The sequence below is a fragment of the Triturus cristatus genome, chromosome 1_1 (assembly GCF_964204655.1).
Source record: "Triturus cristatus chromosome 1_1, aTriCri1.1, whole genome shotgun sequence".
NCBI lineage: Eukaryota > Metazoa > Chordata > Amphibia > Caudata > Salamandridae > Triturus > Triturus cristatus.
In genome coordinates, this window is record NC_140579.1 from 1,011,749,315 (window position 1) to 1,011,762,258 (window position 12,944).

The window sequence follows — 12,944 nt, forward strand, 5'->3', positions numbered from 1 at the left end:
TAAAATATGAAGAAAATAATTACTGCGATAACCTGAAAATAGGAAACGAGCCACGTTAGAAGGAACAAACTGCCATCTCACATGGCTGTAAAATATAACAATGCTTCAAGATAGCAAAGGAGAAAAATATTAGGCCAATATAACCGATTTAAAGTACTCATAGTAGAAATGAAGGCCAAATTGTTAACAACCTGTGCATAAGGATGAGAAATAATGTAAGTTGCAGAGACCGCTATACTTGAATGAATGGTGATAAGATTGTATAAACAACTTTCGAAATTAACCAAGATCAACATAGCCCGACAAAGTATGTTTGAAAATCTCAGTAACAAAATATCCACTCCATATATATATACAGCATTTATGATGCTCTACAACAAATTGTGCTCTAATGCAGATTATCTATTGTGGCACAAAGACTTTAGAATGAAAACAACTTTAAAAGGAGGAAACGGAGGCTATAAGAAATATCTTGAAAGCAGCATTGGGAGGCTTGAATTAGCCACTGTGTAGAATGGCAATAGATATGGGCAAACTTTCAAACTAGTGGTAAACAAAATAATTAAACTAGTAATTGGGTAACAGTTAAAGATAAGCTTTAGAAGAGATTACATGGGTGGCTGGTCTTCAAATAATACACCACCCAAACAAAATTGCCTGTTCTGGGAACAACATACCATTGGAAAATGAAACAGGCATTGCCTGCACTGGACTCAGTGAGAGGCACAAACTAGATTTACTACAATAATGGAGGTAAAGCGGCCAAGAAAAATCAACAGTTACTGCCTACATCACCAAGGAGATGAGACTTTACCACATGTCAAATTTATCTGACCTGCTATGGCAACACAGAGAAGAAGTATGATAAGCAAAGAGTTTAACAAGAAAGGAGTCAGGAGCTGTAGAAAAACACTGATGGAATCATTGGACGCAAGAAACACAATGATAAACATTACAATAGTACAGTTCATGGCCTTTTTTTAAACCATAGTTAGTGTAAAGGATCTGACATTAATGGTGTTGGAGTGGGCTGATAAAAAGAGGCCCCAAAAGGAATCCGTAGTGTGATTCTTCATGCATGAACAGGCTGCTAGAAAAATGGGCATAAGCTGCTCCATAATCCGTCAAGCCATATATCATTAAAACATCGTTTATGTCTGCTCACAGGGGTTTATGACTTTAAATGCAATTTACAAAAAATGCTTTAACACGATTAACTGAGCTCTGAAAACCTGTACCAATATCACCATACACCATTGCATGCCTGTGCACAATAGGGTATCATCTATGTCAACATTGCATAGTCTTTGGCCTGTTAACCTAACCATGCACATTGGAAATGTATCCAATATTTTTAATGGTTTGATTAGTAAATTTTTTAGATGGTACCCAATAAAGGAATAAAAAGGTTTCTTGAAAGGAACTTATGGGGTGCTTCGCTATGCATTGACAGCTGCTAGGGAAACAAACTTAAGTTGATGCCTATCCCTTTAAAACATGTACCAATGAAAAGTCAATTTAATTGTGTGTTCTCAGGTTTATCACTTTAAGTGCAATGTGGATAAATGCATAAAGACAATCAAGTCAGTTGTTAATGCTTATACCAGTATTACCATAGCCCCCAACGCCTTTTTTATAAACATGAATATCCACAATAGGCTTTACACAATTTAACATATGCCAATTGTATATCCTTTTTGGACAATCAAATTAATCTGCCCCCTACTACATTAAGCTATCTATCAATAAAAACGTATTTAGGACTGCTCACGGAGGTTTGGCACTTTTAGTGCAATCAGCATAAATGCATTAACAAAATCACATTATCTCGTAAAGCCTTTAGCAGTATTTCCGAACACCATGCACACCCCTCACTTCTCTGCATCATTTGGCATAATAGGCTTTCCTAGATGTAATATTTGCACATGGTATAGCTTTTCCAGCCCTGTCACCCTAACCTTGCATACTTTTGTTTTATTAAAAAATTTTTTTATTAACTATATAGTACATTTTTATGTGCTTCCTAAATAAGAAATACAAATGTCTGTTTAGCATTAACACTTATTTTTAAATTTGTAGGTCCATGGCGTATTATGTATGTCTATTGCAAGGTTTATGGTTATAATGGATTTTTAAAGAATTTTTGGAGTATTAACAAAACATTACATAATGGCACTTTTTTAGAAAAAAACTAACATGAGGGGTATTAAAATTTTATATTTGTTTGCTAGAAAAGAAATTATATGGTTTGAGCTTGATGGCAAAAACTTTTTAGAATTTCTTTTTAATTTATATGTTCGGTGTCCTTTGCTAAATATATGGTTTAAATTGACTAATAAAGTATTTCAATAATAAAATATAAAAAAATGAAAAATGAAAAATGAATCTAGCAAGGCAAAAGGGTGAACAGTGGATCCTAACTTAATAACTGTCCAGCAAACCACCATAAAGGATACAGGCCAGTAAAATCCCAATCTTATTGTATTTAAAAAATATGGACAAAAGCTCACTACAAAAAATGTATTACAACAATCTATGGAACAAAGAAAATCGGGGAACAAAATGGTCTAACAAATAGCATTTGTCCATGCAAAACAGTAACATTTTTAGCTCTTTGAATCATTATTGAAATAACGTGACAAACACTATAGAGTTGTCAAAATATAATCAGGCGTAAGAGACTACTTTCTAACTTACAATACAAATGGACAGTTAAGCACATATCTATTCGATGTCAAACCGCACGCTCCGCCCCCATGCAGAAGCAGTAACAAAGTCTGCACTCCTTCAACAAATACAACAGAGTGCAATACAGTGGCAAGCAAACTCTACCAATGGATCGCCAAATGCGTCAACACCCTCGCCCACCATCTACAACACCAAGAGACAACACAACATGAAAGCAAAATGGTTCACAATGGATCTAGGGGAATCCAAGCACTCATGCCAAAGACTGGATAAGAAGAGGAGAAACAGAAAAACACCAGAATGTCACCCCGCCTATAAAGCAGCTATCACAGCACACCACCAAGTCATCAATCATCAAATAGACAGAATCCTCTCCAACGCCCACAACTCCAAGGAAATCTTCTCCATCATACAGGAATAAAAAAAAAATTGCAAAAGATCCGACGTGCCTCCATACCAAGACCGCTGCAACAAAGTAAGGTCCTTCTATCACCAGAAGATCAAAATGCTCTAAGATAACCTTGAGAACAAAGACAACCCCACCTCAACCCACGCCACCAACAACACCATCCACCAGCCCATTCACACCTGAAGAGTTCTCACCACAGAAAACACCATAAAGACAATGAAGACCATTCAGTCCGGAGCAACTACTGACCCCAGCCAGACGCACATTTTACACAATGCCGACACTGCCTTCGAACCAGAACTTTGCAGAAATATGAACTGCTCCCTGAAGACCTCCACATTCCCTGACAACAGGAAGAACGCTGAAGTCAACACCATACTAAAAGAAGCCCGTCGCAGAACCAAAAATCACAAAAATAATGAGGCCCATGTTTATGCTTCCTTTCACTGCAAAACTAATCAAAAATGACGTCAACATCCAGCTAGCACATTATATAGAAAAAAAAACATCAGAGACACCTCTCAATCCAGATTCAGCAACAACCACAGCACCGAGAACAGCCTCATCACTGACACTAATGAAATACGCAGGCTCCTCGATCAAAGCCACACGGCAGCCCTCATCATTCTGGAGCTATCAGCAGGCTTCAACACCATCTCGGACAACACACTAGTCAACAGGCTCCATGACGCCGGCATCTGAGAAATAGCATTAGAGTGGATAAGATCTTTCCTCTCATGCATAACACTGAGAATCCAACTGCTACCCATCATCTCAGAAACTACAGATATCAGATGCAGAGTACCAAAAGAATCCTCCGTCAGCCCCACACTCTTCAACGTCTATTTCATAACACACAGATACTTAAGCAGAAGCTAGCCAGAGTCTTATATACACATCCATTATGTCATCTAAATGCCTTAATAGTTCACTATATAACTAGTTTTTTTGGGTGCTCTCGGTCAGAAATCCTCCTCTGCCTCTGGAGGATAAATCGGACCCAACAACTGACACAAAGGCCCTTTGGAATCCACAAAATTATTGCACATTTGTCGAGGCACAGCATGAGAAATCGTATAACCAGTGAAGCTGGTCTCAACTGTACGCTGTGTATCAGATTACAAGTCCACAGAATACTGCAGGAATTTCTTTTCAAAATTTCTTTATTTTTTCTTCTTTTAATAGCCACATATGTAAACAGAGACAGCCGACACGTGTTTTGTCCAAAATGACTTTTTCAAGGCTAATATGTGCTCAGAAGTCCACTAAAAACATCCATAGTTGATCGAAAAGTTCAGGACAGCTAAAACAACCGGGAATATGTAACCCCTTGTTTGCAATGGGAATGGCGTTCCCCGGGTCGCGTATTTTCCGATTTGGGATGGCCTTGTTCAGGTCATGGTAAACCTGTTGCAAGTTCGATGTCTTGACTATTCCTTTTCTCAACGCGTGCATCGTACTGGCTCGGTCGTAAATCGCATCCATTGCACGCCACGGTTAGCTTACGACCGAGACGTACGGAGCGGTTCGGACCCGGAAACGACTCGGTCGTTGAATTTCACGTAGCTCGCATCGTACTTGCTCGCTCGTACAGCTGTACGAGTCGGGTGGAAAACACGCGTACGGCTCGTAGTTTTTCCGGCCAGATCGCGTTCGGTGCCCTTCCGACCCGGATCGGAATCGGCCCCTTAGTGTTAAGCATTAAATTGTGTTTAAAATTTGTATAATAATGTTTTATTTTAATATTGTTTTAGGAGCGGGATGTTGGGTTTATAGGGGATAAGGGTGGGGAGTGTTTTAAAAAAGTTTTATTAAATTAATAAAATGTTTAAATTTAATTATGAAATTAATGTATTAAATTTCGAATTTCAAATTAAATTTTATGTGCGGGATGTTGTGTTTATAGGGGATAAGGGTGGAGAGTGTTTTTAAAAAGTTAAATTAAACGTATAACATTTTTTCATTTAATTATGAAATTAATTTATTAAATTTCGAATTTTAAATTAAATTTTAGAAGTGGGATGTTGGGTTTTTAGTGTGTAAGGGTGGGGAGTGTTTTTAAAAAGTTAAATGTATAAAAAATGTAAATTGCATTATGAAAATGTTTTATAAAATTTCGAATTTAAAACTTTAGGAGTGGGATGTTGGGTTAATAGGGGATTAGGGTGGGGAGTGTTTTTTATAATTTCAATTAAGTGGCCGATTGCGATGTCGGATGGACTCAGGTCCGTCCAACATCGGTCAGGAGCCGTAACCGACCTGCTGTCGTCGGTTACAGCCCAGCAAGTACGATGTGACCGAACAGGGTTCGGTCGCACTCTTATACTTCACAATGCAAGCATGCATTCCGAGTGGAATGCATGCTTGCATTGTGAAAAGCAGGGGTGCAGTTCATCCCTGCACCCTGTGGCCGGCACCCCAAGGTGCCTGCCACCGGGTACAGGGATCCACAGAGGGGCTCCATAGGAGCCCCCAGGCCGCCATTTGGCAGCCTCACGCCCATGGGGGCCCTACTGGGGGCCCTCGAAGAAAGTTTCCGACTGCGTTTTCATGCCAAAAGTCAGTGAAAAACTGCCATCGTACTCCCTCGGTCGTAAAGAGGTGGCCGGGGGAGTACTGAGGGATTTCCGGACAGCGGACGGGCTCTCCGAGCTTGTCGTCAGCCATCCGGAAATCCCAGTCGGATTCCTTTCCCACCGAGCCCATCGGAATGGCTCTGTCGGAAAGCAATCCGGCCAACACGTTCAGAATCGGTTAAAAGGGCTCCGACCATCGTTCGGTGCCCTTCCGGCCGAAATCGGAATCGGCCTCTAAATGTATAACAATTTTTAAATTTAATTATGATTTTTTTTTATTACATTTCGAATTTCTAATTACATTTTAGGAGTGGGATGTTGTGTTAACAGGGGATTAGGGTGGGGAGTGTTTAAAAAAAGTTACATTAAGGCGTCGATTCCGATCCTGGAAAAAACGGGTACGAACCGTCGGTCGGAGCGTTTTCTCCGTCCGACTCGTACCCGGGAAAAAAACATTACAAACATGCAAGTACGATTCGCACGGAAACACCATTTCCGTACGAATCGTAACAAACACCGACCGACGAAAAAATACATACCAATGTGATCCGGGAAGGCTCCGACGTGACGTCGGGACGCATGCAGGCTGCGGTTCACGAACCAGGAAGTACGATCCGCACCGACGTCACCCCGCACGGATGATATTTTCCGGCTGCCAAAAACTGCCGGGAAACCAGGACGACGCGCACAAGGAGCACCTGTACGCGATGGACAGCCATGGACCCGAACCTACGTGTCATCCCAGCCCTCATAGCAGTCCACCTGCTCTACAGGCACCGACGCAGACGCCGCAGAAGGTCAGAATAACACCCAGGGGCAAAGGGGGGGGCAGGGGCAGGACACATAACCCCCACACAAGTCACAAATCACACATGCCCTGGACATACCTGACCTGCAGGACCTGGTCACTTCGAGGGGGTGGGGGCGTGTCCAGCAACGCAAGCGTCCGCCACAACGGAAGTGGATGTTGACGCGAACCGCCAACACAACAATACCGGTACGTACCGTACCCACGCCTTAAGAGCGTGGGTACGGGCCGTACCACGCCCACCACTACGTCACCCCGACAATGGCGGTACGGCCCGTACCCACGTTCGAATGGCCTGGGTACGGGCCGTACCAGCATTGTTGGGGTGATGTGGGGGTACGCGTGGTACGACCCGTACCCACGCTCTGAAGGGCTGGGGACGGTGCGTACCCCTACGGCACCCCATTGGGGGTCTGCACCGTACCCAGGCCCTCAGAGCGTTGGTATGGGTCGTACCACGCGTACCCCCACATCACCCCAACAATGCTGGTACGGCCCGTACCCAGGCCATTCGAACTTGGGTATGGGCCGTACCGCCATTGTCGGGGTGACGTAGTGGTGGGCGTGGTACGGCCCGTACCCACGCTCTTAAGGCCTGGGGACGGTACGTACCCAGGCCTGCAAACCGTGGGTACAGGAATGCACGGAGCGTACCCCCACCCGTGTATGAATGGAGCGTACCCCCACCCCACCAGTGTATGTACGGACCGTACCCCCACCCCACCAGTGTATGTACGGAGCGTACCCACACCCGTGTATGAATGGAGCGTACCCCCACCCGTGTATGCATGCAGCGTACCAACTCCCCACCCGTGTATGTACGGAGCGTACCCACACCCGTGTATGAATGGAGCGTACCCCCACCCCACCAGTGCCCAGACACAGGAGGGGTGTGTGCAGAGTCCTCCCAGCAGTGCCCAGACATAGGAGGGGTGTGTGCAGAGTCCTCCCAGCAGTGCCCAGACACAGGAGGGGCGGGTGCCTATCACTCCCAGCAGTGCCCAGACACAGGAGGGATGTGTGCAGAGTCCTCCCAGCAGTGCCTAGACGCAGGAGAGGTGGGTGCAGAGTCCTCCCAGCAGTGCCCAGACACAGGAGGGGTGTGTGCAGAGTCCTCCCAGCAGTGCCCAGACACAGGAGGGGTGTGTGCAGAGTCCTCCCAGCAGTGCCCAGATGCAGGAGGGGTGTGTGCAGAGTCCTCCCAGCAGTGCCCAGACACAGGAGGGGTGTGTGCAGAGTCCTCCCAGCAGTGCCCAGACACAGGAGGGGTGTGTGCAGAGTCCTCCCAGCAGTGCCCAGACACAGGAGGGGTGTGTGCAGAGTCCTCCCAGCAGTGCCCAGACGCAGGAGGGGTGGGTGCAGAGTCCTCCCAGCAGTGCCCAGACACAGGAGGGGTGTGTGCAGAGTCCTCCCAGCAGTGCCCAGACACAGGAGGGGTGTGTGCAGAGTCCTCCCAGCAGTGCCCAGACATAGGAGGGGTGTGTGCAGAGTCCTCCCAGCAGTGCCCAGACATAGGAGGGGTGTGTGCAGAGTCCTCCCAGCAGTGCCCAGACACAGGAGGGGTGTGTGCAGAGTCCCCCCAGCTGTGCCCATGGAAAGAAAGGGGTTGAGTACACACAGATACAATGGCCACAATTGTCAGTCAGGTGCCCAAAGACCCAGCAGAACACGAAACACATGTGTGCGAGGCTGGGAGTACACACATGCAAAGTGCGGAAAAGGGAACATGTACACATGAAGTCCTGTCAATATACTCCACTCACAAGTACAGTGACCCCCAAGGATGACACAAATGATGCAGGTGGAGACCTTGGCCAGCATGCATGGCCAAAGTTGAAGGGGTCCGTCATAGACCCAGCAAATGTAGACACAGCACTGCACAAATGTCTGCAGAACACCCTGCAGGGAAGATGTCAGGGTCCACAGAGGAAGGTACACACCTTGGGACAATGTCACCATGCAGCAACAGCTTACATGAGCAAAGTTTGATAGCAAATACCGTGTGATGGCACACAGATAGCAGGGTCCACCCCACAAACAGCACACTACAACATATCCCAGACACCTAACACATTATCGCCACCCCAAATCATGGAGCAGCACCACCAACAGCAATGCCAGAAAAGCAGTAGTGTGCCAAGGAAAATAATATAGCTTTATTCAGCAATGTTCCAAAATGATTTGTACGAAGAGTTCAAAATGCACAAGGCACATAGGGCAGTCCATTGTTCCAATCCAGGTGGGGGACACATTGGGATGCGTGTCCCCTAGCTTGCCTGCACAGTTCAGACTACCTTGTCATCCACAGGGGGGGGGGCATCATGTGGGGGGGAAGGACCAGGCACCGCAGGGACAGGAGGGGCAAGGGTAGGTGGTGTGGGTGCAGGGACAGACGACTCCAACACAGGGGGTGGGGCAGCGCCAAAGGTGGATTCGAGCACGGCGCTGCACACTACTGCCAGGTCGCCCAGCGTCTCCCCTGCACCCGAAGGAACCACTGGCCCCAAGGAGGAGGGGGGGCGCAGGGATGGGTCGCAGCGCTACCGGGGGAGGTTGTGGACAGGGGGGGGCTCAACTCCCCTGCCGGTGTCCTGCCTCCATTGCTTGCGTGGTGGTGCCACACTGGGGCTGATGGACACACTGGGCAGGACTGACCCTGTGTCCGACACTTGCCCAGGAGAGCTGAGGGGAGTGGATTTGGGGGGTGGTGGTCGTGAGGAATGTGGACTCCCACTCTGGCTGCGTGTCTTCCGTTTCCCCCCGACCCAGTGGGTGTGCCTACTTCACCCTGTGTGTGCGTGCCAGGAGGTGTGCGCTTTGCCTTCCCTGGTGGTGTGGTGCCTGTGTCTGGTGGTGTGCGTGCATGGCTACGTCTGGGTGTGCTTTGGACAGGCATGGGAGTGGGAAGTGTGGATGCTGCAGGGGTGGGGGGGGACGTAGCGCTGCAGGAGACCCAATGCTGCAGTCAGTGTCGAGTCTATGGACCGCAGAAAGTTGCGTTGGTCAGACTGCGCAGTCTGACCAACCTGCAACTGCCGCAGGATGTCCACAGACTCGGCATTGGTGGCAGCAGTGGAGACAGGGGCAGGGGGTGCGGTGCCTGGCAAGAAGGAGACACGTGGTGACCGAGCACGGCGGGAAGGGACACAAGCAAGTGGGAGGCCGGTGATCGGAATGGAGGGGGCGGGTAGTGATGGAGTGCTGGTGTCAGCTGTGGGATCAGCCTCCGCCCCCTCGGAGTGCTCAGCCTCGGACCCGCCTGCTTCATAGTCGGTGGTGGTTTGACTGGACAGGTCCTCCGCTGCACTCCCGTCGGCCTCCGTGCCACTCGATGTGCCAGACAACTCTGCACTGCTTGCACTGGTGCTCGCTCCCTCCTCGCGGTCTGTGCCAGTGTCTCCCTCGTAGTCCCCCGACGATACTGTGGGCAAGGTGAAGAGACAGGAGAAATCAGACACCTGTATACACATGTCACATGAGTCAACTCTACATAGGTCACAGTGCATAGCCTGAAAAGCTACAAGAGTAACATCTACAATACATGGTACCTATGTAGTCCCTGTAACATACAGTTTGTTGACCCCCCATGCCACTGTTAAAATATGGAGAGCATGACACAATAGCAAATAACTTGATTTCAAATTGTACAGAGGAGCCAGGCTCTGGGGACAATCTAGCACAGCATCAGCGACACACAGCGTAGCCAAGAAAGGGATGAGCAGGAACCATGTCAAGCAACTCTTGGGACATGCTGCAAAGGTAATACTGAAAAACATGGCCAACATGACTGGGGCACTGCACCTTGATTGTTTGGCCACACAAACATCACACACTGGCCAGACCGAGCAAGGAGACTTCAGGTTTGGACATGTAGGCCTTGGCCGCACCAACCCCCCCCCCTACCTGAGACAATGTGATTGAGACAGAGGAAGTACTTACACCTCTTAGTCTGGGATGAAAACACATGGCCTGCAATTAATCCTGATCGCACACAAAATACCCCTGGTGCGCCTGTACACATATATCACTGACAAACAACCATCATCAGATAGTTGCACCAAGACACACAGGCACTGGCCCCTGTGAGTATGCACCAGCTAATTTAGGTCACCCTGTACAGTGGACACATGTAGCACAGTATACGTGAATACAAATGAGGCCATGGTACTATGCCACAGGGCCCAAACCATGCTGAAGACACAGAGAATGTCCACATTGTCTGATGACACACATGATACCTAGGAAAAGGTGCCCCAGGGGACTGTAGTGGCCACACTACTCCATGGCCCTGGATGGATATGACTGGAACACAAGCCACCATCCCTGCACTATGCACATCTCACACTCAAGCACATCATGTCAGAGGGCACAACATTCGACATGCAGGCAGTAAGGCAGTACACATGAAACACACACTCCCATGTCGGGACTCAGCATCAGTGCCAATTAACATGGACCCCACAATGACAGAACTGGCCAGGGCACAGGCAACGTGCAAAAACCTGTTACACACCACCCCCACACATGATGCTGCAAGCATTGGGCACTTGGAGTAACTGCCAGCCTAGATGACCTTGTGCAAGAGTGACTACACACAGACCAGGGAACACATGGCAAGGAGGGGAAGGGAGGAAGAACAGCACCGCTTTACTTTCGGGAACAGGATATGCACTGCACATTTAAACCCTGGCAGTGTATCCATGCAACTGCGCACTTCCAAAAGCTGGTGACACACAACAAACACACATGTACCTACCCCCTTCCTGCTGCTGCTTCTCCAGTAAGCGCCTGTCCAAGTCGGGGAAGACCACTGCCAGCACACGCTTCTGGATGTGGGTCAGACGCCGGCGCCCACGGTTTTTCTGGCTCACAGGTGAGTCCCCCAGCAGGACCCGTGCGATCCTCCGCGTCCAGCACCGGATGTCCTGCCAGCGTTTCCTCACCTGGGCTAGGCGCCGCTTCCGACCATCCGTGCTCCTCACGGCACTGACGGCTTGCTTCCAGATCTCCCCCTTGGCACAGACGCCTACCTGTGAGGATGCAAAAGTGACAATACATCAATCCACCTTATCAATGGTACAGAGACACACATATCACAAATTATGCATGTTTGAACTGGCCATAGTATGCAGCCAACTCATTGCACCTTTGTCATAGTGACATCATCCTCCTGGGAATGGGCAAATGCAGTAGGTGCCATTGAAAGTACACAGGTGGCATGAGGGGTGCAACACAATCAATGATGCAGGCTCACACTGTGCATCCCAAGCTACAACAGGAATCTGAACAGTACCCCTAAGCAGTCACATGCCCCAGCCCACTTACGCCACCGCAGCAGAGTACACAGACACACACAGGCACTGAACAATCACCTGGCATTGGCAACTGCCGCTACAAACCTCACTCTGCACATGTGCCACTAGACTGGGGGTGTCACAGATGTGGGGCTGTCTCACCACGGCAGACATCCAGCACAGCTCCCTGCTCACATCAGATGGCCAGGGTGTATCCATCCCACATGCAGCTGGGGTGCAACACTCCACATATGCACACACCCACATGACAGGGGACTCACACACACACACCAATGTCCAGGGGACGACCACATCATTTGCACACTCTCACCACAGGTACACTGAACAGACACACATCAGTGGGTCCTGGCACATATCACCCTGGGGGGAGCACAGACTCACATCAGGACTGTAGAAACAACATTTCCAGGAGGATGAGGAAGTCCGAAAGTGGCATGCACCATGCAGTGATCGTCACAGTAAGCACCATGCTAGTGCGTTGTGCACACAGGAACTACAGCATGCTCTGCATGAGAGACATGGCCCTCCCCCCCCCCTGGGACCCACTATGAAGAACCCTGCATGTCTGTCACACCTGGACACAATGCCAGAAGTCACAGTCACTAAAAGGGGCACAGTTTAAGCTAGTGGAGTCTGCACTCACCTGCTCCCCTGGTCGACCATACAGCATGGTGTACTGTGGGAGGATCACATCCACCAACGCCATATTCTCCTCCATGGTGAATGGCTGGGCCCTCTCCACAGACCTGGACATGGTGGTAGAGGAATCACAAGCAGCAGCAGTGGTGTGTAATGCAAGGATGTGCAGGCAAGTGCTCTCTCAAGGGACCTGGCTGCCTTATATCTTCCTTGCTGGCCTGTTTCATTTACAGGAGTACAGAGTGATTGTCTCAGTCACATTTGCATCCTACGTGTCGTCCAATCATTTTAAAACTACCCCAGTGACAGGCTTTGCATGGTCTTAAAATTGAGCATGATGTAATGTCAACAACCACATTGCAACAAAGTAAATTGTCTCCAACCGACTTCTGCTGGGCACATGATGCAAAATTCAAACCTGAAACTCGGTCTCTATGACAACCAGCATGCATTTAGGCCCCTATACTTGTCCCTCATGTGTCCCCTATGGCAATCCTATGTCACAACAC